Raw genomic sequence first — 27,087 nt, forward strand, 5'->3', positions numbered from 1 at the left:
TTATATTATTCAAGAGCAGCAGATCAATTAGGATTGTTTTCTGTATAAATCCACAGTGAAATATAGTTACCTATTGAAAAGTGAAAGAAATCATACCCAAGTACAATGGACGGATCAAAGCACAACACTGCACGTTGACAAAATAAATTATGAAAACAATAATCATGTTTATCCAATCTCTTTGTGCAAAACTGTTATTTTGATTCCAGTGCCAGCTGTCTGAAACTTTAATTTAAGTGCTTGCTTGAGGCAAGACATTTGGGATACTAGTTTAGAGTGTTTTATAGCCTAAGCAATATGTTTTACTAACCTCAAATACTATGATGATGATTTTAATGGTAACTATAATATGTTCAAGGGGGTTCCAGGCTGATCTTTGATTTTACCAGAATGCTTGTGTGCTTAATGAACCCCGATATTTTTTTGACTTCATTAGCTGCCAGCTCCCCAGGAACCACAGGAGGCTTCTCAACGGGAGATGAGTGCTTTAAGTTTAAATGGGAGACATACCAAGTAACTTACTGCACTACCTTTATTCTAGTGTCAAAGTAGCGTGTGTGTGATTGTCATCTGGGGAAGCATTTTAAAAATATTCCATCTGAATTTCAGTAATACAAACAGGCTCATAGTCATTGTGCCTCAGTTTCTAACAGCACAACACAGTTAGCAACACTTGCAGGGTCTGCAGTCCCTGCAGTTGCTCTTTTTCAGTACTGTTGCTAGCACTAAATGCATACAAGAAGGTTTGGTGTAAATAAATGTTTAAAAGGATTTTGTTATATTCAGTGGGTTTTCTGAACCCATTGAAGTGGATGGAAATATTTTCAGTGGTTTTGTTTTTGTTTTTATTCTAAAATGTTGAATAAAAAGCATGAATGTATACCTTTTAACCAAAGGGATTCCAAACAAGTGTTATAAAGATTTCTTCAGGCTAAAGATTTTTTTTTTCTCCTCTGCTAGGTTTTCTTGTTTTGATTGAAATATATCATCCTCTTCAATGAGCTTTTTGGCACTTTAACACATAGCCTTACCCAGAAATTAATGGCTTATTGAAATAACAAATTTGACACTTTTTTTTTTTTTTTTTTCCAGAGAAGGATTTCATTTATTACATGTTAAAATACTGTTTCAGTCATGCTTTACCATGGAAAATGACTATTTGCCTTAATGTATACATTATAATATAGCACATAATATATATATTTTTCTAACAGGTCACGTCACTTCACTGAACCAAAGACAATATTTCATTGAATATAATAATTCCTTTCCATTTTTTAAAAATTTAAAAAATTGTGAAATGTGTATTCAGTTTGAAACACTATATTCTCAAACCATTTTAAATACACACCAATTCTAAAATAATTATTCGTAAAGGGAAATTTGGGCCTAGGTTTCTTTGGTCAAGTGCATTAACTGAAAGTGTAGTCTTCATGAAGCCATTAAGTCCGAAATGAATCGTGGGTTCCCTTACAGTTAGTGGACCATTTGCAATATTCTGTGATGATTTCTGTGGCCTGTGACTTTCACTCTTCTTCTGATTTTCCTGATGGCTCCTCACAGCTCAGCTCAGCTCTCTGTGTGTTGTTTGATTCAATCAGCAATCAGGTCTCTGCTTCTCGCTAGCTGCCTTTTCTCTGTTAAACTTTTTAAGTTTGTCTTTTTAAGTTTTTATTTACCAGTTCTTATCTATTACTGCCTTTAAAACCAATTACATACTCTGAATAATATTTTTCTTCCTTGTCCTTTATAAATTCAAGATTTGGTGGGTTATTTACTCATTGAATATTGGTTTTACTCATGGACATCCTACCAGAAAGAAATTAAAGTGCAAACTTTAAAATGCAGCTTGTATGACTGTTACAGAATAATCCTAATTCTAAGTTATTTCTCATAACATTTTTTTTTTTTTAATTGATTCATTTCCTTTTTTTTTTTTTTTTTTTTTTTTTTTTTTTTTTTTTTTTCCCTGAGCAATGAGCCTGAAACATGCTCATATAGCCTGATGATTTCAATTTGGAGAAAGCTGGGAAGGTGTTTTTGTACTACTTTCTTTATTTATTTTTACTGCTGGTGACAAAAAAATATAGAACTGAATGAAAGGTTATTTCATCCATGCCATTTGTTTTCTCTGATGCAGACTGAATGGTTCTAAGTCATCTTGGGCCCCACAAAGTTTGACATCTGTCAGGCAACTTGGGTAATTTTTAATCCATTAGCAAGTCTTTCCATTACAACAAATACTTTTCCTGCTCTAATTTTTGTCAGAAATACAAGATCACCCGGATCTTGCCAGTTTTCACTATGAATGTGCTGAACCAGTTCTGATATTAGTAAGCATTTTGTTTTCTTGTATGTGCAACAAAGCAATAGTTTATTCTGTTTTCATCTAAGGCTATCATATACAAAGTGCTTTTGAATATTTACTTTCAGTGTATTGGCATGGCTTTTAGAGCTGTAACTCCTGATTCAGGGTCTGTGATGAGGAATAAATCTATGAGGTCACCAGAAAAACACTGCAGTTCTGTCTAGAGTTTTTCCATTTCTATAGCAAGGATGGTACATACATTGTACAAACAACGGAGAAGTGTTTGCAGAACATACGCAATATGCAGAGTAATATTCAAGTAGAAAGTATCAGTATCCTTTCCTAAAGAGTGATTTTGATAAATTATATCAAATTCCAATACTCGGTAGATCATTCCTGGTCTAAGTTCCAAGTCCAAGTACATACATGCAGTCCTATGTACTAACATATGATCTTTTTCTCAAATAGTTGAATATATACTTTAAGACAGAGGAAAGAAGTTTGGCATACAAGTAGCAGACAGATTGTAGAAGACAAGAATAAAGATAATAAGATCACACACTTATGCATATATCAGTGACAAGACAGCTTGGGAGTTCGAGGTTATCTGAAATGGAGGTGTGTATCTGTTTGTACACATGTACCATCACCCAAAATATTGGCTGTCCCACCTGCTCTCTGACACATGAGAAACTAATATCCTGATCCTGAAGAATTAATGTAGTCTAATCCCTTTACTGGGGAAAAATTGAATATTGTACAGATTTAAAGGGGAAGAAAATGTCATTGTAGTTTAATCCAAGAAAGGCACTCATGAAAAAGAGATATGGAAGCAAAAATAAGGGGTGGTTTATTTCCTGTTACTAGTAAGCTGACAAGACTAGCATAGAAAAGCAGTGCTTGGAAAAGACCTGATAAATGAGACCAAAAATTCTGTTTGGATGTGGTGCACAGGACATTAAACTCAGGTGTGCTTACTAGCTCAGACAAGAAGTACATCTAATTCCCAGTGTGTAGTCTCCCAACGAAGTCAATGAGAGTGTTAGAAATGTGACCCATGCAAGGCAATCCTTGCATTGCCAGAGGCATTCAGCAGCATCAGGATTTTTTGAGGCTCTATCTGGACCACCATGCAGCACAGGGATGGATCTGCTCCCCAGGATATGGTCCAAACCTTTTTATAAGCTTTTGTATATTTCCTCAAATTCTTTTGTGAATGAGTTGTGTAGTTTAGCCATTTGTGAGGAAAAAATTCAACTGCAAGCTAACTCTCTGGGAGATTTCCTTCCTTGTTGGTATCCAGTTCAGCCTCTCAAGCAGGATCTTGCTGTTTCTTTTTTAGATCCCATACCATTTAGCGTTAGAGTTACATAAGACCCAGACATTATGGTTAGAGATGGCATACAATCTGGAACTGTGGAATTTCTAAATAGATGGAATCCATCAGTTTGATTCTAATCCCTGCAGGAGACAAGGGAAATAATTTTTCTGTCTATATTGCCCTTTGAATAGATTCCTTGTAATATTTGGATTATTTTGAAGTGCAACTGTATATTTCCCTTTGTATGGAAAAAGAGACAGATATGTTCCATCACAGTGGAAATCAGATAAATTTTGAGGTGAAAAGGAACCGATGGGGTCTAGACTCAATGCTGCAAGTCCATGGCATTCATTGGACAGTTGTATTTGGCCTTAAACTGATGAGTATCAATGGAAGCTACAAAAACAACAGCAACAGCAAAGAAGCTGGAACACTGTATTTATTCATTAGAAAAACTCTGAAACTCTAGGTAAACATAAGAAAAGTTTAATTTTAGAAGATACCTCTTATGGAAATTTCATTCACTACATATTAAATCTATGGGAGTCTCTGACACAGCAAGAACTAACTGAGATTCTGCAATATGCAAGAGAAGAAATTCCATTGCATTTTTATCTAGCTTTCACTATGTGCTGAATAGGACTTTGAACATTATGTGAGTGCTGGTTGGTAAAGTCTTACAGCACAGACATTATTAACAATGCTTAAATCCACATACAGTATTTCCTATTGCATCTCAATTACTGGATTTAATTAGCATCCAGTAGCTGGGAAAGAACAGCAATAACATTTGACATAAAGTAAGGTGCAGATGTACTGGGAAATCCACATGGTCCAGTTGAGATATGAGATACAAGACCACCCTTGAGCATTAGAGTATTACATCCATCAGCATGGTACAGGTTCCTCATTAGCCAATAAGATTCCTTCTTTTCATCCTATAGATTCAACAACTTTGCCTTTGTAATTTGTTTTATTAAACAATGAAAATAGATGAGTTGACTGTTGCAAAAAAATTATATATCTTAATATGCATTTTATTCTTTTTTTTTGGATATATATTTCTGCTCAAAATCCGTAACAGATCATAAAGAACGTATCTTAAATAAAAACAGCACATCTTAAAGGCACCCTGTGAGTGCAATTAGAAACATTTCCCATCATACAGCAAAGATAATGTTTCCTAAATGCTCTTAATTTCATACATCTGTTATGCTCTGTCATGATTTTTTTTTTCTCCTCCCAAGACAATTTTTGAAGGTTTCTGCCAATGTAATTCAATTTAAAGCTTTTAATGTCAGCTCAATGGGTCATGCCACATTCTCCACATTTGTATTAACTTTTCCTCTTAGGAAAGGCAGAAATATGATGAATATTTTTCATCAGTAGCCTATGTTCATGAGAAATAACCATTTTTTCCCCATTATTTTTTGACCATATTTTTCAAACATTGTTATTTTTTTTTAATGTGTTTAATGTATATACAACCATGCAGATGTGCATACACACATCAATGCAGAATCTTACATGGCATTTTCTTAGGCCACGAGTTATTTGTATTGCTTTTAAAACTGCAGTGTCTTCCTCAGTCACCTATTTTCAAAATATGTCTGTAGTTTTTCTTGGAATGTTTACGGAACAATTACCATACATTAATGTTTGACATTGTATTGTATTGAAACTATGTTCAAAGGAGCTGACTTCACATTACTTTTCATTTTTTAAGAGCTACCTGTTCTGCTTGCAAAGTAATCACCATGTTCTAGAGCAAGTTAGCTAGGGTGCACTCATGGTTTCTGAAAACCATAGTATTCTGAATACAACTGTATTATCTTTTATTTCTAATAGAGTGTTACAGTGGAATTTGAGCTCATTTATTCCGTCTCAGCTGCTTAGCTGTGAAATCGCACATTGACTGAATACTAGGAAAAACACACAAAAGAGATTTCTGTGGTTAGAGTTGAAGGATGTAGGGGGCATGCATACCTGAGAAACAAAATAATATGTGTAAATATTTGTAAATAAAGAAATATATTGCTATCACTTTGTCTTTAGTTTGTGGGATACTGTATGAAACTTGAGATATCTTATGAAATTAGGATTACCTGTCCTGTGGGGTGACATATTTGAGCATACTACACTCTGATAGACCAGGTTCTCATCATACACAAATTCAAAAAGCCTAAGGACATTCTGTGCCTGTGGAGAACAATTTCTGTGTGAAGAGGCTGTGGTTCAAGATTCACTGTTGCTAAGAAGCTGGGCTTCCTTAAAGGGGTTACTGGTGACTACTGGGACAAGGGAAGTCCAGGACCACTCCACTGGAAGCTCTTGGCAATCTTTACCCAATGAAATCCTACAGACACGAGTAGCTCTTCTTTGCTAAGCCTCTGGATGAGGATGCCCACCTAACCAGGGCAAATGCTTCCCATTACCACCACTCGGTATGTTCTCCTATATCTTTTTCTCACATGACCACAGTGCCGATGATGATAACTGGTCAGAGTCTAGATTTATTTTCAGCAATTCCTTTAACCATTTTTAGTAATATTGGAATACGTTGTCTCATCCTTGTTTGAGTATTGCATTCTAAGAAGCTTCCCCAAATCAATATGGACATTTCCTACAACATTGCCAAGACTACCTAAAACCCGTATTAGGTCAGCTTTGCTAGAGATAGGACCATCATACTCTTACAAATCTAAGCTCATCCTCAAGAGCAGGTTCAAAGACCAACTGCTTATCAACTTCTCAGTTGGGTTTTATTTTCATTGGTGCCAAAAATAAGTTTTAAATTTTCATATTTCCACCATGAACAAGGTACTGCAGCAGTGGAAGCCTCTAGCAGTGGTAAAACATGGAGGACAGAGTTAACAGTTTTCCTTCACCCCCAGTTGGACTGGGAAGTCCCCCTTGCCTCCCTAGAAGTTTGAAAAGTTGTGGAGGTATTTTGTTTATTCATTTTCAGTTGAAAATCTCACACTGCCCTTTTCCCCAGAAGTGAATTACCTCCTAGGATTTGCAAGTGGGAGGCTGGAGTCTCTGTTTGTCCCAAAGACATGAACAAAATTCCAGAAGGACACCTCGTGTGGTGCCCACAAGGAGCTGTGATGTGGCTCAGTGCCATGCAGGCTCTGTGCTGTGCCAGCGAGCAATGCAGGACGCCTCATCTAGAGGGGCAGCTGGCCATATTTTTTTTTTTTTGGGGGGGGAGGCCAAATAAAAATAAAGAGCTCTAGGTTAATTAAAAAAAAATAAATAATCTGAGTGGACCATGCCAGCTTGCAATGAAATACACAGATGTTTATATTCAAAATTCTTCTCTCCCCCAACATCAGTATGTTCTTCAGCTCACACTTGCTTTGATTTTATCATGATAAGAAAATGATTTTCCAAAAGGGAATTCCAACACAGGTTTTGCTATAAAACTGCTTCACCAGCACCCTTCCAGGTATGAGAAATCTGAAATGCATCAAAATCTGCTAGCAAAATAAACAGTGAATCTGTTTTCCTGAGGGAATTAGGGGCCAGGGAAATAAAACCAAGGGGGGGTTACACTCAAACACTGGGGAAAAAATATTGAAAACAGTGAATACCATCAGCAGAGCCTGGCCTTACAGCCCAAGAGACACTCCTTTACCTCATGACTGCACAGCAGCTCAAACACTGCTACAATTGATCAGGAAAGCAGCTTTAAAACCTCAGTCTAAGGCTTTTCTAATTATCTTAAAATAATCATTTAACCGCTTGAAACGAATACAGCCACAAAGCAAACCTTCCAGCCCTCTCACTGCACACTAACAGACACAGACTAATGACCCTAGAGACCAAGCCAGCTCTTCTGATGCAGCATCAGCTGCTCTCCAAGACTAAAGTGACGTGTCCTCTGCTCTCCACGTGCTCCGCAGACCGGGAATGAAGCCACATCACTTCTAACACAATCCCAAAAATGACACCTGTTCTGCACAGACGCCACACAGGGACTTTGAGAGCCAGTCTCTCGCAGCTATACAATCAAAGATCAGTTTTCAATGAAATATTACTTACTTGAATCAATGTTGTCTTGATTCTTTGTGAAGGGTGCAGAAGGCATAAAATGCGATATTGATTTCTGAGATGTAGCCTGGTCCTCTCTTCATGGCCATTTCAAAAAATGCAAAGTATTTCTTTTCTTTCATACCAGAAATCACGTCACCTTTACGAACTGGAGGTTGAGGCCCTTTTATGTTACCTCATGTTTATCTGCTGTCCTTTTTTTCTCGTCCTTCTCTCTTCATCTTGCAGTTTTTCTTTCTCCTCCTTGAGTTTTTATTGCCTCTTCGGCTCTCCTCTTAGCTCCTGTTCTAATTTCTGCCTTTTCCCCTGCTCTCCTGAGTGCTTTTAGATTCTGATCTAATTTCTCATGTCTTCTCCCAGTGCTGCTCTCTCTCCTTTCTATCTTTCTGACCCTCACCTGTTCTTTCTGCGTCTCTGACTCCAACTCTGCTGCTCCCTGTACAAGGCATTGGCTCTGGATTTTCCTTCATGTCGTTTCCCACATTGCTCTTGGGCTGTTTTTAGCAGTCATTTCAATAAAGTTTTCCCTCTTGTACATACAAATACAACGCCCCAGCCTCACATAATAATACATCTTTTTTCTAGGTTGCCTCCCATCTCCATGATTAGCATGCGTGTCTTTTTAATGAAAACTGTAGAAACAACCAGGAACAAGGCTCCCAAAATTGATAATCTGTTACTGCCATCCTCCTGTGATAGACAAGGGTTACTTTTTTTTTTTCTTTTCTTTTTTTTTTCCTGAAGCCAGTGTGAATTTAAGTCTATCCCACTGGTTTGGTTTAATTAATTTAGGAGCTAGAGAGGGGTCCAGATCAGAAATCATAATCCTGAAACTGTCTCTCAGTACTCCACAGCATGCAATAGGGAAGAATTGATATATTTTCCAGTTATATTTCACAGCAGTATTTTATATAGGAAAACTACAATTTCCTGAAATACACCACTGGATAGGTCACTGAAATTAATATTTTAGCCATGAAAAGTGAGCAACAGTTAAGGATATGTCTGATACTGCAGTACCACTAAGGACAACATTTCCCTGATGCTCCACATGGTTTCAGAGGAAGGTACATTTTATCCCAAATATCCAAATGATGTTACTAAGCAGCTTGTCTGTTTTGCCAAGATTTGCAAACAGTTCTTATGTAGTTTGTGAAAGCTGAAAAGATCTTGGTACATAATGCCTACAAATATTCAGGCTGATGTGTTGACTGTTGTCCCACACCCTTTGGGCTGGTCGTATATATGGTAACAATTTGATACCATAATTGGATAAATCCAAAGCTTAGACTTAGGTCTGCATTACAAATACTTGTGGTTGCAAGCTTGAAATTCTCTTTCAATTACTTAGTGTTTTATTTACTTAAAACATACTCAGAAAATACCAGTAAACTTGTTCATTAAGGTCAACATAAAAAAAAAAAAAAACAACAACAAAAAAAACCCCTTGTATGCTGTGCTCTGTCAACAAGACCTTTGATTAAAAAACAAGCAAACAAAAAGCAACATCTGATACAGTATTTTAAACATAGTTATGTATATTTATTTACTTACATTTCCCCTAAATTAACGTTAACCAATTGTCATTATACTCATATTTAAGTTAAATTATTCTATCTCTTTCTCTCTGTGTAATATCAATTCCAGAATGGTCCAAGGAGTTCTGACTTCTCTCTCTCTTTCTTGCTCTTTTTTTTCTTCCTGTCTCCCTTTGGGTTATGATAGCAAAAAGCAGTATTTTCTGCCAACTTACAGAAAAAAAACACACACCATTATCTTTGTATTACTCAGACAGGGATAAGACTGTGGACATGAGTCTTCTGTGATGAGAAGAAGCCCTCTGGCATGCAGTAATCTGGGGTACCCCAGCTGGCGAGTTTGATCCAAAGCCTATTAAAAGTGCCATCCTGGGTCCGATTACTTTCAGCCTGGCTTTGATCCAGGAACATGCCCTTCTTCTGAACAGGAAATCAGATTTTGGAAACAAATAAGAAAAGGATGACAAATGACTGTAGCCTCTGCTAATTTCCATTTCATGGAAGTTCCATGGAAATCAATAGATCAGCTCCTAATCTCAGTAGCAAAACTTCAAATCTCATAGTTCTCCTGAATTTATCTGGGTTAACAGCAATGGGGGTCTGATGATTTAGTTTATTTTTTGTTTTACCAAATTACAGCAGTATTTAGCCCAAATTAGTATATCCTGCAAGATAAAATACAAAACCATAGTACAATGCAGACACATTTCTCTTGCAGAGATATGTTTGAAAGAACTTTAGAACTTTGAACACTTTAAAGCTATTAAGTGGTCAGCTTTTGAGTTAAATATGTCTCTATACTAACACTGATCTCACAGGAATGCAACAGTCTGTACCATAAATCCTGGGCTAAACCTTTCTCTCTGTTGTTCCTTGATGTGCATGTCCAGTATACAATTTCCTGTGATAGGCTAGGTAACAACTCACCCAGCCCCATGTCACTAAACTGGAAGTTGTCTTCAGTAAGGTTTTGCTGAAAGCAATGTCACTTTCCAAAGAGTCTTCAATGGAAAATATTTTATTTCGCTATAAATGCCTTGAAGGAAGAATTCAAATTCAGTAGAATCTAATATAACATGTCATTTTATATTCTAGCATTCCACCAGGCAGAGGTAACATAGTTCAGTGAAAGCACACGTTCTTTCCAACATGCTGCTGAGCTGAAACAGTGTGTACATTTTATATATTTTCTCTTCTTTTAGGTCTTTAAAAGAATTTTTCAATTTATGAGCTTTAATTTTTCATAAATGTAACCAATTTTGCTTGGCAAATAGAAGGCTGAATGAAATTTGCTGCAAGTGCATTCCTAACTGAGTCAGAAGCAATTGAATAGCTCAGGAAAATAGTTTTTGGAGCTTTTGCTGCTTGGGTTAATTGCTGGGATTAGTCAAGATATATCAAGCCAAGATATATTGGCTTGATAGTAATGTGTATCTTGGACACCTGGAATTATTTCTATGCCTTGGTAGGTTACCTGAGAGATTTGAACCTAATACATACCTGTGAGCACCTTGAATTTAAGATAACATTGAAAATCAGTCCTGGTCTCAGGTACAATTATACCTGAATCAGATGTTTCACATGTATTTAGTCAGAATAAAACCCCTATATAAATACTTCATAGAATGTTGTGTACACTAATTAATAAATACAATTTTCTGAGAGCTTTCTGAACCTTGAATAAACATTACTTAAACAAACATATGCAAATTATTAATAGAAACTGTAATCTCTCTCTATCTATTATTCTTATTTGGCCCTAACTATTTTGATATCAGAAGATTAGAAGAACAGAACTGGTTGGCTTTGCCAAATAGGAAAATTAAATACTCCAAAGAATGGAGGAAATAATTTTAAGTCTGACGCACCACACGAATCAAGGAATAACAAATCTTGGACTGCTCAAACCTTGTTGTTTAACTTCTAGTGGTATAATCTGTTTCTCCCACTAGCTGTTAGATATCCTTCTGTGACTGCAGTGTTGTTTTATGTATGTGAACCAACCTTGCAATATAAGGTGACAAACAAAAAAGATGGAAAAATATATAAAATGGGGAAAAAAAAAAAAAAGTCTACTTGCTACCTCGGGCTTTAAAACTCTTCTTACACACTTCGGCACGAAGTCTATTAAAGCAGAATATAGTGGAAATACAATATACAGCAATGAATGTCTCCAAACCAGCAATTTAGCGCTAAAGCTGAGGGCAGTTCTTATGCACCGACTTTTAATACCGAGACGATTTGTGGTCTCACAAAGTTCCTGCCTTGGGCAAGAATTGTGCTGTGCTCTAATAGGTCTAGTTTGTTGACTGTCAGAATAATGGAGAAATTGGTAGCAGAGGGCCTGAGCGCTGTAAACAGCTGAGATAATTAGAAGGTCTGTCAGGAGGAGAATAAGGCTAAAGTAGTTTACGTTCTGTCATAGGGCGGAAAGCATTCATTCAGAAGGCTGCTGGATAATGCGGGATGCATTGCTTTATATCCTAGCAAGCTTGGTTGCAGGAGGGGAAAGAGTGCTTCTTGTCAACTTGGCTTCCTTTGCTGGCTTTCCCACTGCATGCTTGCAAGATCGTATATTTATTATTAATAAAATAATACTTCCTGCAAGCAGAATGCTGACTTGCATTTTAAACTCATGCTGTGGGGTTAATAGGGAGCTTGGGGTTGGGTGAGGCAGCAGAGGGAGGCTGAGGAAGCCATGAGAGCTGAAGGAAGTCCCTTGTGCAATGCAGATGCTAAAAGTGCCGTCTCCTGAGGAAGTCATCCAGCTGGTGGAGGATGCTCCCGTATTGGTGAAGCAAAATTCCACAAGTCGTGAACACCAGAATTCTGGTGCCTTAGCCGAGAAACTAGACAACAGGAAACCTAGCTATCTAGAAATCAATGCCACTAAGTCATTTCAAGTCAATAGCTTGTCTGAGGATGAAGTAAACCAAAGTTTTCAGTGCTGAACTGTGGTTTTGGTACATAGTTTAGGGCCTGACTTTCGGAAAAATGAAGGTTAGCTGTCACATGCATTGCAAACCTTGTTAAGGATTTGGAAACTAGGTAGGCAAAAAGGCAATTGCTTGAAACCCCTGGTATTTCAGAAATATGGAATTAGCGTGCATATTCAGGAATCAGTAAGGTTTGGAGTTATGTTAAGGTTAAGGTATGTTAATGCTTAATAACAAGCAAATATTAATAAGGTTTGAGTTGTAAAGAAACAGGGTGGGAGAGGTGGACCAGGCATGTGGCCAAGAGACCTTTGTCCTTCTTGCTCTGCCATTAACAGCAGTCACACATTAACTCGGCCTCCATCTCAGTGAAGGAGGCAGCCTGCCTCATGAGCTGGGCTGGGGGATGTCTAGGTGTCAGATGATTTGAAGTTGTCTCTTACACATGCTGCAATTGCTTACACAGCACAGGGCCTGCCTGTTGAATACATTCTTGCATGCTGATTTTAGCTGATACAAGTCTCTCTGAAGGCTCCCCACATTTTCCTGGATCTGTGGAAAAGACACTCAGGTCAGGACTGGGGGTTTTGGACACCACAGAAGGGACTTGGATAGGACAAACCACCTCAGTGAGGAATCAAGGAGCCTACTTCCATTCTGATATTTACTGACATGCTTCAATAAAGCAATATTTGGCAATATTTGTCCTTTCTTCCCCCCCAGTACCAACATCCCTCCTGCCCTCCTGTGTTTTGGCCTAAGCGGCAGACCAGCCCTTTACCTCAGCTTCCACCCCTGCCTCCTTCTGTCCTTCTGAGCACCTGCATAGCTGTTGCTTTAATAATTCGGTTGTCTTTCTGACAGGACCAGAGGAGTCTTTTTTAAGCTCCTGCAACAGCAGGCAGCAGACAGTGCATGATTGCACTGGGACTTAAGAGCAAACTCCAGCTCACTGTCAGTGGCTGTGTGCCAGACAGCTCAGCCTGCCGAGAGCAAAACCTTGCAAGCAGCTGAGCATTTAAAAGGGAGACTGTCAACATCCGCCTGAGCAGCAGCAAGCAGGGGGATCGCCACAGAAAAAGGGAGAATGTCTGAAAATTGAGGTGTATGGGGACAGGCGGTGTAAAAGGGCTAATTATCTTCCTATTCCCCTCGCATTGCCTATTAAAGACCACCAAAAATAGCATCTACTTAAGGACGTTTTTTTCCCCTTCTGTTAAGTTAAATGGACGTCCCACCTGTCATTGGGTGAAGTGGAATCACTCATGGAAGATGGAGCTGGCCAGAAGCCACCTCTTGACAGCGAGAGGCAGGTCTGAACAACAAAGTTTGGATCAAGATCTGAACTTCTCTCACATCCAAATGTGCTTGGATCCAGGACGTTGGCTGACACCCATCTCTGCTACATCTATACCGTGATTATGTGTGAATGGCCCTATTGCTTCACACTGCACTCGGTGTAATCACTTCCATTTGGGCATCATTCTGCAAGAAAATCTGCTGTCATGATGGCCGATGTGCGATGCTGTGCTGGATGAAGATTCCTTCCTAACCCTTACAAGACATCAGTTTTCACCTGGAAACAGACTCGTTGAGCTTTACTGATGACAACTTCCATATTTACAGTTCTCATTATTAAGTCAATTTTAACTCCAGGTTTAAATGGGGGATCCTTTCCCAAATGGGTATCAAAATATGATCCATTAGACAGCCTGTGCGTACATGCAGAGGGCCTGATTCTGATTCTTCCTTCCTTCACATCTGCTTCATGCCTTTGCAACCCCATTGACTTCAGCGGAATTGTTTCTGATAGGGATTTGATGAATTCCATATTTTCCTGTGTATCACCCACAGATTATCTATAAAAACAGAGATTCATCAGCAGTGCAGTTTATACACATATGTAAGTAATGTGAGGGGAAGTTTACTCTGGGGCCCACTCTTTCCCAGTAGCCCTATTGCCTCTAATGCCTCTCTCATTTTCTTCCTTTCCTCAGTATCTCCCTTCTTCAGATTCCTCCCTTCTTTGGGTTCTGCCTAGCCCTGATCAACTCTGATTTTGAGTGGCTTGTGAGAAACCACCTGAGGATGTATTTTCAAGAGCCACTATTTTTTAAGGAACACCAGTTTTTAAAGCTACCCAATGTATGCAAAAAACATAGTGACCAATATATATATCTTTCTGTTTGCTGTTTGAAAAGTAGTAGCAAAAGAAATTGGTTGGGCAGCCTGAAGGGAAATTTCAGTTTTCTGGCTGGAATTAAAACTGGAGGAAAAAAAAAAAAAAAAGACGTGTTAGATGAAATGTTTCATTTAGTTGTCAGGTATTCTTCTTTAAAACTTTTTAAATGTAATTAAGTTTGGCTAAATTTGTTCTAAAAATATCATTCTGAAATAAAAAATGAAATGATTTGTTTCAGGAACTTTAAAGCAAAACTCTGACTTTTTCATTCCATACTTCCCCACAAGATATTCACTGTTTAACATGTATTCTGAGAATATGTTTCTCAGGAAAAAAAAAATGCCTTTAAAATCTACTTTTGATTAACATGAGGAAAGAGGTGAATGAGATCCTGCTTATTTGAGGAATCATTTGCTCACCCTTAAGGTGTGAAAAGTGAACAGAGGTGAAGGCCAATAAAATCTGTAATAATTTTTGGCACTTAAGCTCTTTTTGGAAGTCACGTACACAGCTGTGATGAACTACAGATAATGTCATGTAGCTAACCCAAAGTCATACAGCAAATCACTGGCAGAACCAGAAGAGCAAGTATACCACATTCAATTCCTTGCATTACATAGCAACCACAAGAAAATTGTTGTTTTATATAAAAATGTGTAGATAGTCCATGACCAAAACTATCATTTTCACTTTGTATTGTGGTCTTTCCAATACTTGTTTTAAGTGAAGACTGCATGCAGCAATCATGGTTGGATGCTCTCTGTTGAACTGGTACCAAAAATGTGGTCTCATTTCTTAAGAAAAGTATGTGCTAAGTTTTGACCTCACAAACACTTCTGCTACTGTCAGAATAAAAATGCAATAAATAGTACTATAGGAAGAAAACAAAATGATTATCCTGCAACCTAGTAAGCAATTACAAAGGGTAAATTGCTTGTACCCTCTGTAATTTTTTGCCATTAGATAATTAACATCAGAAGTATTAACGATCATTTTAACAAATTACTATATAATTATAATGTGTTTCTTCATTTAGCCATACATACTGTACAAACCCTTCTAAGATTTGTGTATTAATTGAAAATGCATTATTTATTTGCTGAGCTGAGTAACAACCCACACTGGTAACTAAACCTATTAAAGAAATGCTGGGCTGATCGTAACTAGCTGTCAATCTATGGTTACTAGAGCAATTCTTAGTGGATGCGAGTGTCACTGGCCAAACTCAAATTAAGGATCAAATGAAAAACTGTAATAGGTCACAATACTCACTGGGATCGCAGACCTAGAAATGTCACATCTCTGACTCGTGTTAACTTCATCTGGAAAGAAATCTAAGAGTGGAACAAAGGAGCTCATGAGTTTACAGGGCCAGCACATGCTGGTGGCAATGCTGCTTCTTAGATTAATTAATTTCATAACATTTCCATAATACAGTTTTACTTAGTGTACTTTTCATAATCTAATTTTAGTTGAATTGCTTTGCACAATCTGCTCAAAATGTGTTTACGATTCAGAATTGTTAGAGTCCCCTTTTCATTTTGTGCTTTGCTGCCTTTATAAAATCTGCCTAAATTGGTGAAATAAATTAGGGGAATGCTGCCAAAAGCATCTTTTTGTACTATCCTAACATTCAAACTAATTCACTTGGGCCAGGTTTACAGCACTTCCTATGAATCCTCTCCTGGAGGTGTGTGGACAGGAGGGTGGATGGAAGAGTGAACTTCAGGGGGATGCTGCAGATTTTTCTGTGGGAAGAGAGTTTTGGATGAGGGGGGGAAGCTGATTCCAAATTACCCATTTCCAATTTGGGAACAGATATGGCCCATGTGACCTAAGCATCTTGTCAAGACAGCTTGAATTTGAAATTGTGAATATGCATGTGATGAGCTACAGACCCAAAATGATTCACACAATGATATGGCAGATCTTTCTGAATAGATTGAAATTCACCCTTGGGCAAAAGGCCGGGAGAAAGCTCTGAAACCTTGGCTCATGTGAGATATAAGAAGCTCCATGGCTTCACTATAGCCACCTTGGACAGGATCCGTTGTACATACAACATACACATTTGAAAAAATCCAAGATCCCTTTCTGACAATTCATGAAGAGGGAAATGGATTGGAATAAATTATTCATTACAGCTTTACTCATCTCTGGCAACAAATCCACAGGTTAAGGGAGAAGGGGAACTATCCTAGCTGTAATGGTGTGTTACGGCTATTTTCAATACTGTAGATTTTAGCTTTGTGACCAGCTGATAATATGATCTTGATGATCTTGAAGGTCTTTTCCAGCCTAGAGGATCCTATGATTTTGTAATATCCAGCCATTTAAATAATTTCTGAGGGCTTCCTGCAGGATTCTTCCTCTCAAGAACCCCTGTTCCTCACAGGACTCAGGATCCTAACTTTTTTTCCCTGCTGCTTTCAGTTTCAGCTGCTTGAACTGCTATGATGACACCTTACAAAGTTGCCATTGCGTTGGTGATATTAGTATTAATCACACGTTGCTTGATACTGTAATTGAATAGTTTTTTACGCAGATGATATTAACTGATAAAATATGGCATCCTCATGAGAAAACATTACCTTGAAATATTAGCGTTATAATATGTTAATTTCTATGGAGGATACGACCACAGATATATGAGGAGATGTAAATTTCCCAGCACTTCTGCTGACAATTTCCATGTCAACATAATTCTTAGGAATTCGTACTCACTATTTTGTGATGACTTATATGATGATGTATAACAACTTAAGGGGGTTTTAAAATGCAGTATTTTGACTAATGCAGTTTAGTAAATAGCATGCAGGACTGCTTCTTCCTTTCAATTCTGGGAAGGCTGACGCTAGCCCTTGGTACCATCAGGAAGTCAGTGACCTGAATGCCAAATGCCTAAGAGTGTGCTCAGGATGCTTTGGGCGCATTGCAGCTGTGCATTAAGAGGGAGAGAAAAGATTGTAGTGGGAGGTAGCAACATCCCTCCCCAAGTATTACAAATTGAGGGCAGTACTGAAGAAAAAAAAAAAAAGAAAGAAAGGAGAAGAAAAAAATGGTGATTTAAAGGAAGTTCTGCACATCTTGCAAAGCTGTTGGAAAGCAAACTTCAGGTTGAAATTCATGACCAGGACAGCATTGTCCTGTCATTTTATCCCACCTGTAGACTCTTAATTCTGATCTTTTGATTTTCTGATGTAGTGGGGTGGAGGCATCCTAGACAAAATTTGGGTTTGGTTGTGAGTTTGTTAGCATGCACTGAACTGAACTGTGTCAGGGCCCACATTAGCCCTTATCTCTGGAGACAAAACCCAAGATCTGCAACACACTGCCCCATGTCTTGCTGTTATTGCTTGTGAATAGTTTGCACCAACACAAACCTGATGGACTTGCTGTCTTCTGACTTATGCTGGTGCTCTTCTGACTTATGCTGGTGGTTCCCTTGGGAAAACGATCTGGAATAAGGAGAAAAATCTTGAGCCTGGGACAACAGAGAGGCATCCTAAATACAGGGGAGATGGCAGCAATGGGAGCTGTGCATCCAGGAGCAGGCAGCTAACCTGGCCATCTCTCCTGGGCTAATCTGAATTAATTGGTGCTATTGGTGCCTTTGATACCCAAATGCAGACCCCGGGGGTGGGAGTTCTCATGAAACAAGTGGCCACTTGGGAGAGCTGTCCCAGGCCCAATCATGTCATGGGCTCATTTGTCTCCCACAGTAATTCACTACTCACTTCAGTCACTTTAAATGTAAAACAGCTGCTGCTGCTTAGCCCTCTTTTAAGGTACCCACTAGCAGCTTTAAACCAATCCTGAATGGGGCCCATCCCATAATAGTCTCCCACACAGTGGTCATTTGGAAACAATTAACCCTTGATTCAAGATCCTCTTAAAGAATCCTTTTCCAAGCCCTCCTCTTTTCCATTGCAGCCTGTTGTGTTGTTGCCTCTTCCCTTGGATGAGAACAGCTTTATCCTCCAGGAGCAACATCCATGTATGTATACGGTGCTGGGGGGTGGGAGGGAGCATAGAGCTGCCAGGTTTATTGTATGGATTTTGCTCTCCTTGGCCACCCTCACCAAAGAAGCTTGAAGCTACCAAATCAAAACAGAGTGGTGCTTTGTCAAAAAAAAAAAAAAAAAAAAAAAATCATTTCCTTTTCCCTTCTCCCCCTACAGTACCTGGGGGTCTTGTTCACTTCACACATGTTTGGCACTGCTGCTACCCCTCGCCTCACTTGGTCTCCAGTGATATGATGAACTGGAGATTAATCTGTTTTAAGGAAAAGCATCTGGCTTTGAGCTAATAAAATACCAATTTGTAACAGGGAGGAAAAGGCTCAGCGAGAGGTCTGCATGGTTGGGGCTTTGAGACCCAATCTGACTTGGGAGTTCAATGCCACTTGTGAATTTTAGGCTGTTCTCTGAGCACTTCAAAAACTTCTCTTTTTTTTTTTTTTTTTTTTCTCCTGTGCAGTGGTCTTGACTTTCTCCAAAGTGCTGCGGTTTTGGACTGGTGGCTTTTTCCCCTGATGGGGTATCACCCAGCTCCAAATCCTGTGGAGCACCCCCTGCCTTCCCCTTCCCCTTGTGGCTCTGCGGCCAGATGTGGTGGCCCCTTGCTGGGATGTTAAACTGGCAACACCCTTGATCCAGGCAGACAGACACTCAATAGCCAACTTCTGGAAAACCTCCCCCCTCACTGGACGGCTCTGACACAAACCAGCTGAAGACATTGCAATGCCAGAAAGTGTTACAGCTGGACCTCCTGACAGATTGGCAGCACGCACGCTGATTTGGGGACTGTATTTGGGGGCCTGCAAAGTGCTCACTGTCCAGGCACCGAGCCACTAATCACAGTTTACATTAGGCAATCAGATACTTTTCCACTACTGAATGATCTGCTCTTTTCCATCCCCCTCCTTTATTTTACCTTATGGGACCCTGTGTGTGTATATACAGTACCTACCCTCCGTGTTTCACATCTGCACCGTGTTTTAAGCTGCATTTAATGCACAGCTACTTGCCTCGGTTCTGGCAGTGACAAGGAGCCCAAATTGCTTCTGCCCTCTTTCCTACTCCCCAGCCTGATACCTGCCTGTCTCTGTGCTAAACCACTTGGTTAACTTAACCTGGGGTGGGGGGGATTGACTTATGATCAAACCCCTGGGCAAAAAGAAAGGCTGGATATTTTATGGCACTCTACAGAAGTGGGGTTTCTGTCAGCCTATAGAATCCGATGAGTGGTTTAAATAAAATTCCAGAGATCAGGTCTTCACTGAAAACAATAGATTTTTAGAGTAATTTCTCTAGCATGCTGCCCTTAATCACTTTTATAAAGGAGTGTTTCATTAGGAATGAATCTGTCAGCCCCATACGTCAGCTCTGATTTCTGCGTTGGCCCAGCCACGATGCTGTAGATCTATGTTCGTGTAAGATAAGTTTGCCATGGCTGGCTGTCTAATGAATATGGCCTCATTTACAATAAGGAGGGCTCAGGTCTGGCTACAACCCAGAGTTTCTATTCCAAAGAAATTCTGACATTTTGGAAAACCTGGGTCTCTGTCAGAATGAGTAGCTGAAATTTTGATATTTTCCAAGCCAAAAAAGGTGCTCTGAAAAATGTGTGTTGTATTAAAACATTAAATAACAGTTAGGTGCCAATTTAAGAAAAATATATAAACACAGAACATGAAAATTCAAATTTTAATATAAACATTGAACTGAAATTAACAGAAATGTTTTGATGTTGGCAAAATGAGATATCATAACTTCTCACCAATGTTTTTCTGCCACAGCTGATCTATTCCTATGAAAACGTTTTGATTTTAATGAATCTGTATGTTTTCCACCGCATAATTATTTTGTCAAAGAAGGGAAAACAAATCGCACCACATAAGATGGCTCCAGACTTGTCCTGCTGAACAGAGTATTGGGCAATTGACCTAACTGATCTCCAGCTTTGCTTGTGCAGGGTTAGCCCCTGAGGTTCAAGCAGAGGAGGAATGATATTTTCAAGTTTTAGCAAATGTGAAGGTGTACATTTTGGAGTTAACATTGTGGTCTTTAATTTTCCTTCCAGTCCTTGCAACCAAATAGGTTTTTGCCAATTATGGCTCAATTTCCCCATCTGAAAAGTGGGAATACTGCTGTTTGCTCACCTTTCTTAAGATCTGTGCCTAGGTAAAGCACTCATAAGCACCAATTAACCTTATTACCCAATTCCTGTGCATAAACTCAGGGCTGATGTGAAGAAATGAGCACACACAGTGTTGTGCAGATAGAAAACAGGGGGTTATTTTCAGCCCAGATTGCAGTTTCACGGTTCCTGGGGCAGAGCTGAAGCTTGCAAGACTGTTTATTTTCTTCCCTGGAGAACCCAGGATGTGACAATCAACAACCCCCATGACAGAATGTGAGAGGAAAAGGACGTTTATTAGGTAAATATAGTGTAAAAGTCCAGCAAGGTACTGCATGCATGCACACACACCGAGGGTCTGAGTGAGCATGGAAGGGACTTGGGAAAGGTATTATGCATTCAGGCATCTTCGATGTACTGCTAATAAAATTAAGTGTTGAAACATAAATGTTTTAATTTTAGTGCAAATGCTCCAAGCAATAGCCCCTTCTGCACCTTTCCTTCCCACCCCCAGCCTGGACTAATCCATTTAGACACAAATTTACATTTTATTTCTTCAAACCCTATTAGCATTAATAGAAAGGTCAGCACTGAAAAGGCAGCTTCAGAAGCTAAAGTGCCAGTGTGCTGTGCTCTGCGGCTAGACAAGGGCACGTGGGTCTCTCACCCACTGGGTCTGACAAGAATTTGTAATTTAAGAGGGAAGTCCTCTTCTCCAGACATTCCCATGGCTCATGGAGATGATCAGGCCACCCTCTGGACACTGAATGGGTCTTCATATCAGAAGGGAAAGAGACGAAGAAATTTCTTGGTGAAAGGCCACTGATGCTGTGGAAGAAACTGTGGACAAAATTCAATGTCTTTTAGACAAAACAAAACATTCTCTTTGGGAATGGTTTGGCTCCAACAGTGCCTTGACTGTCCCTTTTTGATAGATTGGTTGGGCTGCAAATAAGAGTTTCGGCACCTCTCAACCCATCGCTGGCTTCTGGCAGAGTCAGAAATCTCCTTCAGGAGTATCCCTACTGCTGAGTGATGATTACAGAGCTGTGAAGAGAAAATTCTTCTGGTTTCAGAAGTGCAAAATGTTTGTATGAGAACGGTATGAACTTGATGTGGTTTGTGGTTTGTTTCCAGCTGAGAACCCTGCCTTGGGAAAAGCTTAATAACCCGGAGTAATCCCATTGAATGTACTGGGCATTCTTATGTGTATAAAATTACTTACGTGCTAATTTTTCAGAGGATCAGAGCCAAGGATCTTGACCATGCATGCTGGACATCTAATTGACTCATGGCTTTGTGTCTAAATCATGTGAATTTCTTCTCAAGTTTCAAACAGATGTTTGGTCTGAAATGCAAAGTCTTAAAAAGGAATGAAGTCAGCTTCATCCCCTGGATCAAGATCCTGTGAAATTCCTATTTCTGTATAATCACAAAGCAGACGCCAGGGGAAAGCTGAATGCTCCAAATTAACGTCATTCCTCCAGGCAAACTGCATCGTGTGTTGCATCGATTTTTTTTTTTTTTCCTCATACATTGTAGGGTCCTACTCCTTCTACTGCTGCTACCATTAGTATTACTATAACGTGAATCTTAAAAAGCCCCAAAAATTAAAAATTAAGACCCAAAGAAGCTCTCAAGCTACTCTGGACTTAGCTGTCTAATTCAAGGATAAACTGATAGAGCAGGTGGACATGCCAAATGTCATTAAATTTGCCAGAACCCAGCCCTGAGGAACACAAAGGTGAGAAGTATATTCCCCAACAAATGACCCCTGACCGGGAGCTCCCTGCTACCAGTCCCCCTCGCTTTTAAATTAAACCAGTAAGCCTACTTGAGTGTCTAGCTTGAGTGTTTCATTTGATTCCACTCCAGGGGAAACGCAGCCTCTCAATTAAGCATTTAGAGTTTCACATGTGAAACCGAGGCACAGAGAGAAGCTCCTGGAGCTCACATGGAGAATTGAGGCAGGAGATGTGAGTTCAGCTGCTGCCTCCGTATATGGCATGGTTGAATTGTTTTACCCTGTGCCTGTTTCCTTCTCTTATAAGCTTACATGCCTGAAAATCACTTTCAAAACATTCCAGGTAGAAGTACGTGTGTTCTGTGTCTTGTTTGTACATTTCCCCAGTGTTTCTGTATCTTCTTGCATTCTCAGGATTGTATTAATGATCTTCACTTGACTCCCTTTTCAATGTGCTCAAAGAGAAAACCATAAATAAAGAATTGATAGGAAAGCCCAGATGTTTCTCCATAGGTGAGGGCTGAAGGAATGCCATAGCTTTCATACCAACACATAAGCAGACATTTGGAAGATTAGGGACTGCTGAATGCATCACTGGGGATCAGCACAAAGTTATTTGCAGTTGTTTCTGTAATTGCGTTGCTCAGGGAGAAAATTCGCAGTATGTCTTGCTGCCTGCCCGCCTCCTGAACATGCACCCTGCCACCTGTGTGCAGTGCTGGGGTAGTGTTAATGCCCTGTACTGTGCTAGAAGCCATATAAATTAATTGACTGGCTAAACACCTGCTTTCTGTGTTTGTTTGTTTCCTTTTTTTTTTTTTTTTTTTTTCTTTTTCCTTACATTTCTCTAACTAGACTAGCATTTCTTTCCTTCTTTCCCCCAAAATTGGGTAAGTTGACACCAAACAAAGAGCCTTGTTTTCTCAGCATATCAAGGGGTGCAACTCCATGAATGTCAATGGCTGGGGTTTGCATTAGTGGTAGATAAATCTCATAAACCATCAGGTAGGAGTCCTTAATTTGATTAGGGAGACAGGTCCTTTGGTGCTGAGCCAACATGATCAGAACTTCCTTAGTTTTTAAAATGTTTAAAATTTTGGACAGGAAATCTCAAGAAATATAGATTTTCTTTGGAGATCCCAGCTAGTTGCTGTTTTCCTTTGGGCAGGCCACAGGAAGGCAGCTGTCTTACGGATGTTTTTGCTCCTTGTTTTGTCTAAAGTTAATTGAGCCCAAGTCCCCAGTAGTGAGGTACCTGACTGTTTGTTTTATTGACTGAATCTGCACAGTATGGGCCAAGACTTCTGCTCGTGTAGATCTGTTCAGCTCTATGGAAGCCAATGGAGCCACAATAAACATAGAAACTCTGGGTTGTGAATGTGTCCCCTAACACTCACTACAGCTCTCAAAGTCTGGCCCAAAACTAGGAACGAGCAGTTTTTTAGGCACCGTTTTATTAGCTGGTTGTTAAAATCCTGCTTGGGAATTCGGAGGGGAGATCCTCATGTTCTTAAGGTCAGGACGTATGGAAGTGTCTAGAGGACTTCATTCTGACAGAGGCATGAGTTTCTCTTCGTTATAACTGAAGCATGTAGATGTGGCTTTACATCTAATTTAGATCAGATGGGGAGGGGGAAGGAGCAGCCCTCAGCAGTTAATTCCAGACAAGGTGATTTTTGATTCACTAAACCCAAACATATATATTTTAGTTTAATAGTGACCTACCCTTTGTAAACATGTGTACAGGAGACTGTGGGTCCCCCCCGATGACATCTGAGTGGGGATAATGTGGCAGTAGAGAAATAAATAAAACCAGACACCCAGCAGTGAGGAAGACATCAAATTAAAACTCCTTAAAGAAATCTCTCACTTCCCATTTTCTAAATCACTCATTCTGTAAATGTCTTTGCTGTTGGTGCTACCACATATAATGTGATCAATAGCATTATTCTCTAGCGTTCCCCCAAATGACTGGTTGAAGAAGATGCTGGCTAGGAGAGAAAGGGGGTGGGATGTGGAGCGAGGGGGCTGGGAGGAGGAAACTGTACTTGATCCTTATGGAAGTCAGTTAAAATTAATTGGAAAAAGCTTTTAAAGACCTAAGATGAAGACCAAATGTATCTCAGACCTGCGGCCTCATCCCCGACACTGAATGCGAAGGTCATTGCAAAGCTGTAGATTTATGCGGAAGGCTTGGGTGATGGAAAATGAGACAAAAGCATTTGGATTTTATTATTCCATTTACTCTGACCCTGGGCCATAAAGGGTTTGGAGAGCCTGTTTTATGTATTCAGCTGGTTGCCACACTGACAAGCATTTGGAGCCACTTAAATAAACCACCCCAACCCACAGCTGCAACAACACCATATCAAATACAGGTTAGAGTTGAAATGTAGAGCCAGCAGCACAGCGTCTCCAGCAGGTGCATGCAGAGTGTTTTTTAACCCCCTTGGTTTTGGAATAGTTCCCTTATTTATCTATTGGCTTTGATTTAAAGACCATTTAATCACTGGTATAGATTCCATGTTAAAGTGCATGCACACACACTCATAGACACATGTACTGGCCGAGCAAGCCACTTTCTTCTGATCCTCCTGGTTCCTGATTTTTCTAGGGACTAGTACAAAGATTGAAAGCCTCATGTTCTGGGCCAAAGATGGGTGATTCTCTCCTCTTGGCCCCTTCCCCAGGCTGCTCTATACACCCTCTGAATCCCTCACATTCCTGGCAGGCACTACTGCTTCGAAGCAATGAAAGAGGGGAAAGAGTAATGTGTTGGGGAGGGGGAGCGGGAATAAGAGTTTTGCTCAGAAAGAGGGGAAAATAGAGCATGTGTTTGGACTGATGACAGCAAAACTAGGTATCCAGGCGTGCTGGGAAAAGGGAAAAAGGCAGACAGTCAACCACACATCCACTCGCTCAGAAATCAGTGGGAAACCTAATATCAAATTTCTTAATGCGTCTTGCGTGCTGTATGTGTAATGTGTTCTGTTGTGTGGACATGTTGAGACTCTCCAATGGGCTATAGGATGTATATGAAGGTGGAGAGTTAAGCTTAAGTAATCCACAGACATTCAGATTTTCTAGAAGGTCTCTTTTACCCTGTCTGCCCCTCTTTTGTTCCAATTTTCCATTAATTTTTTGTGATTGTTCATACTCTTGCTTTCAAATAGCAATATCACCACTGTGGATGCAAGTTCTGGTGAAAACTGCTACGTTTGCTCGCATAAGCCAAGCTGCTCATTTATTAGATTTAAGGAAAGCAATTCACCTTTAAATAGGGATCACAACTATTCAGGGCAAAGCATTTAATAGCCAAGAGAGTTTAAAAAAAATGGCAAAAGAGTATGTCAAATACATTTGAGTAACAAAGCAATTCCAGTCTCCTCTCAATATCCCACTAGCTGGAGAAGGAGGCTAATTTATGTGCTGTGAATTTTGCGTTCAGCCCTCTTCCTAGAGGCTATTCTTTCAGAAGAGAGTTGAAACACGTGATGGCTGAGATGAAATGTTGGAAGAGATTGCATTGCACTAGTCTGTATTTTCTAATCCTGGCTAGATAAGCAGGGAACAATTGCTTGTAGGACTTTTATTTCCAAAATTCACTTTTTCTATAGTTTATTTTCCTTCATAGCACATTTCCATGGGGATCAAACTGAATTCTCTTAACCAGCACCTCTAGTCATGCAGTGTTAAGAATATTACAACAAAAGCTGGAGTGGCCAGCACATCTTGCAATCTTTTAATTTATTCTTATTTTGTGTTACTCATATTTAATTTTGAGTGTTAGGCACTGCCTAATCTACATAATAATTTAGAATAAAATAGAGCCTGATAATATTTAACAGAATTCAAGGGCTCTTTTCCATTTAAGTGCCTCTCATGAGAGTAAAGGGACAATAATATAATTTCTCACTTTCATAAAGAAAGAGAATGCAGTCAGACCCATCTTAGCCTTGAAGATACTTTTGCATGACAGACAGCTGTCCTTAGCAGTAGGTGCAGTGCCAAACTGGAAATCCCAGTCCATATGCTCTCGTGTGTTTGGATTGCTAGGCTGAAACTTTGCTTGGTTAAATCAATAGGGCCTTAAATTAAGAGCCTGAAACCTGCCTTTATTTTTGGTGCTGGTGGCATGGACACAAAAGGTGAGGATATTCTTACATGACCTTCAGCTACCTGTATCACAGCTGTCCATGCCCAAGGTGGTCACCCTTCAATGAACAGCAGCAGGGCACTAGGGCTCATCCTGAAGCAGTCAAAGCAGATGAACTGTGCACGAGAAATGCCCTTTCTCTCTACTGACTACAGTGGAGTACAAGCGTGGTGAGAGCAGATGCAGAAATCTACCTTAAAGACAAGTGAAGTTACATGAGACAAATCCCAGGCATGGTCACCTTTATCAGCTCTCTGACACGGCAAAGTCCTGGTCTTTCCTTCTCTCTGCCTAGAGCAGGCGAGTTTTGTCTCTTGATTTCTGAAATGCTCTCATTTAATTAATGTCACTGGGCTCAGTGTAGAACTATGTGAGTGAAATATAATTGTGTGGGCTAAGAAGAGAGTTGAAGGAGATGAACTGAAGGTCTATCCTGGCCTTACATGCAAAGAAACTGAACCTGAGCCAAATGTTGTGTGTAGCTGTTAGCCGTAACATAATCTGAATGAACTCTTGATCCAAATCATTCGAGGGAGTCCGAAACCCAGGGCTCAGCTTTTTATTCAGTCATTATTGATGTAGTCTCAATATTCCTACATCTGGAAATGAATTGAAAACAATTCTTATTTACTTACACATGATAATTAATCTTCCTGGACTGGGAGGAACTGATACATTAAGTGTTTCACTGGGGAGAGTCCTTTG

The 27,087-nt window shown here is 39.6% G+C and overlaps 1 long non-coding RNA gene across 1 annotated transcript; it reads left to right on the forward strand.

The window, feature by feature from the left end:
• Positions 1-18,168: 18,168 nt before the first annotated feature.
• On the forward strand, positions 18,169-21,810 carry LOC137863136 (uncharacterized). Its single transcript, XR_011100705.1, has 2 exons — positions 18,169-18,338; positions 18,821-21,810. It is a non-coding gene; the product is annotated as an uncharacterized lncRNA (long non-coding RNA).
• Positions 21,811-27,087: the final 5,277 nt, after the last annotated feature.

Source organism: Anas acuta, chromosome 12 (assembly GCF_963932015.1).
Source record: "Anas acuta chromosome 12, bAnaAcu1.1, whole genome shotgun sequence".
Lineage (NCBI taxonomy): Eukaryota > Metazoa > Chordata > Aves > Anseriformes > Anatidae > Anas > Anas acuta.